The following is a 4828-nucleotide window of genomic DNA, read 5'->3' on the forward strand; positions in this document are numbered from 1 at the left end:
AGGAGATATATGGTAGACAATATAAGTGCAGAAATTTAAACGGTATGGAGGGTGCTGCATTTTAGAGAGCTTACATTCTAAGTGGAAGAAGGCACAGCTGAAACAAGAGGAGCAAGAGTGGATTAGAGTGGAGATTGAGACAGTTGCGCATTAGTGTGAATAATATCAGGGCTAAGGTAAGCTCTAAAAAGATGGGTTATCAGAGAGCGTCTAAAGATTTGTAGTGGTAGGGAATTCCATAAGTGAGGAGCAGCACTGGAGTGGTTAGCTGAGACGAGACATGGCACAGGTCAGTGGTAGATCTAAGAGGGTTGGGAAGATAAGACTCCTTTATCAGACAAGGAGTGGGAAATGGTTACAGACAGTACTAAAGGTTATACTTCATCATTAAAATTTCAACAAATACAGGTGTTTATCTTACACAGGGCCTACTTTACCCCTATTAGATTGGCAAAATTTCGCCCGGATGCTACCCCTAACTGTCCGAAATGCAATTCGATCAATGCTAACTTTTGGCACCTTCTATGGGAGTGTTCATGTATACAAATCTTCTGGCGAAGGATCAGGAGATGTATTTAGGTTACTGGAATTGAAGTGTCTCTTAGTTCACCGGCCACTTGTCTCTTTGGGCTCCGATTGAAGGGGAAAGTTAATAAACTGACAAAAATGTACATTTCACAGTTATTGATGTTGGCTAAGGTCTGTATAGCGAGGCTGTGGTTGGCCCCGACGAGTCCCACTGTTAAAAATTGGAAGGCACTGGTCAATACCACCATAAGGCACGAGAGATTTGTTTATACTAGCAGACAGGCTCTGAAGGAATTTGAGAATATATGGTACAGATGGTTAGAGTCTCCATTCTATCCTATGTCATCTAGTACAGATGCTCTATCTACTTAAATGTATGGCTACCGCAGTTCTTATAATCAGTATCTGAGTCCATGTAATAAACCCTGCATGTGTAACATACTTATGTATAAGCATTTACGATGTATGATCCTGAATGAATATAGCACATTTATTATTATTATGCTTTAATGTAATCTTGTAAGTTCCGTCATTTAATTCCGATATGTATGTGATTGTTTTTCTTTTCTTTTTGTTGTTTAGTATGTTTATATCTTAAAAAATTTAAATAAAAATACTGGATTTAAAAAAAAAAAAGAGGGTTGGGAAGGAGAGTATTTTGATCTGAGATTTGAGATTTATGAAGGGGTGGTGGTGTTGAGGGCTTTGTAGGTAAGGGTGAGTAATTTCATTTGAATTCTGGAGGACACAAGGGCCCAGTGTAAGAATTTGCATAAATGTGCAGTGATGAGAGAGGAATTTTAGTCTTGCAGCAGTATTTAGGATGGATTGAAGTGTGGATACATGGGTTTCGGAAATGCCAGAAAGCGGGAGGTTGCAGTAGTCTAAACCAGAGATGATTAGATAATGGATAAGAGTTTTAGTAGGATGTTGAGTAAGAAAAGCGCATATTCTGGCAATTCTCTATAGTAATGCATAATTAATAACCAACCCTCACCCCATGTGAGGCCTACATGTCAATTTGAGATTCCTGGCAGTTTTAAGTGTACTATTTATTTATATAAAAAAATGCAAAATTAGACTCCCACTATATCACACAGACATGAAAAAAGTCTTTAGACTATTTTCAGCCTTCAACAATTGATATTGGTACTATGACACATTTTGCAACCCTAGACCTTGGATGGCTAAATTCATGACAATATCTATATTTTTGTGATTCAAATGATCCATTAGAGCCCTGTGAGTGCATTCTCCACATTTTGTTTAATTGAATCCATGCTTGCTGAAGAAAAGAAACTTTTAATGATCTTCCCAGCAGTGTAGAGCTTAATATGAGCAATTCTCATGCCAGCCAAAACAAGTATGTTGGTCCCTCTAGTTCATATTGAGCGCTTTTATTTACCTCTTTGAATAAAAATTGGTATGTAACGGCTTGGTAATTACTGTGCGTCCGGTGCCCCGAATGCAGAGCACTTCAGCAGACTAGGGTTTGAGCAGCTATGTTGCAATTGCTGAAATTATTTGCATTATCTCTTTTTTCTAGACAGCCACCGGCTACACAGTAAACATATCAACATTCAGAAAACAATCTGTCATAGTAATCCTGATATTACATGGCCAGGAATTAATTTATTGCTTTTGTAAAATAACCACCCCATGTCTTTGGGGTTTATTGGCCTCCCTTCCTGCTATACGGGGTTATGGAAATACTAAGCACCACCAGATCATGGGGCTGTGGTCTTCCCGACTCCAACGGGGTGAGGTGTGGGGCCAGAGTTAAGTAAAACCCATGCCAGTTGGTGGGATGGGGGGTGATTTCCTTTCCTGGTGTGTTGTGGAGGTTGGATAGTATTTACATCCCCATGACTTTTCAGTCATTGAGAGCAGGGCAGGCTTGATGTTTTCTGACTTCTATTATGTCAGTAGAAAAAACATCTATCACCCCAGTTTCCAACAAACCTGAAGTACAATATAAATCTGCAAGTATAAGATTGATCGCTGCATTTTTTCTTAGGCTTCATATACAGTATATGAAATGTGTATATGTACTACCAAATTGAGCAGAGCCATTGCAATAAAAACAGGCCGACTCTCCAGTCTTAGAGCAAGTTCAGACGGTGTTTAAAAATAATTCATGGTAAAGGCCTATATTAAAAAAATGACTTTTTCCTTGTTTTTAACATATTGTTTAAATAATGTTTGAAAGCATCCCTGCTGCATATGTGTTCAGTGCACATAATGAGTGATTCCTACAATTCTACTATATTGTTGTTATGATTCCTAGCGAATTCGGGAAGCAGTAACAGAAGTATAGAAATCAAGTATCTTAATTTAGGCAAAATATGCAAACAAGGAATCAGTTTATGGAATATGCAGAATAAACAGGTATACTCCAATACACAAATATGAACAAGTATGATGAATGGTAGGAATAGTCCACAGAAGCAAAAGGGTTCCAAGCAATGACAAATACAGTTTAAATGCAGGAACAAGTATATTGAGTTACCCAATTGCCAGGAGGCAAGAGGCTCCATAGTAAGGAGACAGGGATCAGGATTCCAGAATGCAAGAGGCACGAGGCAGTCCAGGGAAGCAGACAGACTAGCTGAGTCCAGTGACCAATCAGAGGTCAGGGCAACAAGAGTTCAAGCAGAATCCAGTAGCCAGGCAGAGGTCACGGTCACAAGCAAACAAGCAAAATCAAGTAATTAGGCAGATGTCAGAGCAACAGGCAAACAAGCAAGGTCCAGTAATCAGGCAGAGGGTCACAACAGGACCCAGCAGCAAAGTAAAGCAAAACTGGGCCTGGGAGAACCAAGCAGCAGCCAGGTATAAAAGACGAACTGCACAGAGAACAGATTGAGGCAGGTACATGAAGCTGAGAGGCAGGTCCATTACTAATCAATTAGGGAGATTAACTCCTACAGGCAAGGTGTAAATCTCAAGGGCAGAACAGCAGCACCTCTGGTGGAATTGAGGTACTTCTGCCACATACAAAGTATAGGCAGAGTCGTAACAATTATACTGAGCGTTGGTGCTTATGAACATTGCAGGCAATGTTGAAATTGTCTCAAGGCAAAGTATAGGGATTGCTTGTCAGAAGGTGTGTGTTTATGGGTCCATTTAACAAATAAAGTATGTGCAATGAAATTTAACAGAAGGTAAAGATGGCCCTGCTTAGATTGGTTTGCAGTATATTGATCTTATGAAATAGGGATGATTGAACCCCATTTGGAAGATGCTGTTCATAGTGAACCTTGCACAGACTATTATCGCTTTGTTGTTGCATTTACTTGTGATCATAGGTTATCCAGTGTTTACTATGAACACATTAAAACAACTGCAAAAATTAGACACTTGCTTTCATTATGTAACTTGCTCTATACAGTTGAAAGCTAATTTCTGATTGATATAGTTAAGAGCAGATTTGTACATTTTGGCAAAGTTAGTAAATAACCCTCAGGGTGTAGATCTCCACAATAGATAAGTACAGACTGTACCTCCCAACATTTTGCAATTGGACAATTATTAGGCAATGCTCCCAATTCATATAAACCACACCTCATATGCCCAAACCATTTCTATGTACCATGAAGCCATGCACCTTTTCTGGCAGGCCACACCCATTTTGACCACTGAAAACCTAGGCTTTTTCCCATGAGGTATGCAATAAACCCTTATCTAAATGATATGCTGCATTCACCATTCGCTTGAGGGCAAAACTGGAAAACATCCTATTTATGCAGCCCCAAGATCAACCATAGCAGAACACACAACAAAAAGGCCATATGCTTACCACCTGCACTGCTTTGTCTTCAAGTATTAAAAATGACTTCTCGATGTTCAGTTAGTTCTTTTCTCCAAAGAAGTATTTTCATCTATAAATGAGAACAATAGTTCAGCACTAAAAATGCACTTAAATTCGTTACTATTCTATTGTCCCTACCTGCACATACCATATATCTATCAATAAATAAATGCATAAAATTGCACTAAAACATATTTATGTTCTTATCATGTATTTATAATGTACCAACATATTTTTCCACATAAAAGTAAAATAGCGTAAATTGTATTTCAAATACGGAACATACATTAGAAACAATGGGTACTGACTACTGATTCAGTGATGAGCTTACAATCAACCTTATAAAATAATTATAAATTAATTAGGGCATATATTCGTAAATCAATGGCAGTAGATTGATGATTTTGATGATTTTAGAGACTGTAAAATATTTTGTTATTTTCTACATAAAGAAGCTCTGATAAAATATGACCTATTTTGCCCTAGTAA

Source organism: Mixophyes fleayi, chromosome 5, assembly GCF_038048845.1.
Source record: "Mixophyes fleayi isolate aMixFle1 chromosome 5, aMixFle1.hap1, whole genome shotgun sequence".
Classification (NCBI taxonomy): Eukaryota; Metazoa; Chordata; class Amphibia; order Anura; family Limnodynastidae; genus Mixophyes; species Mixophyes fleayi.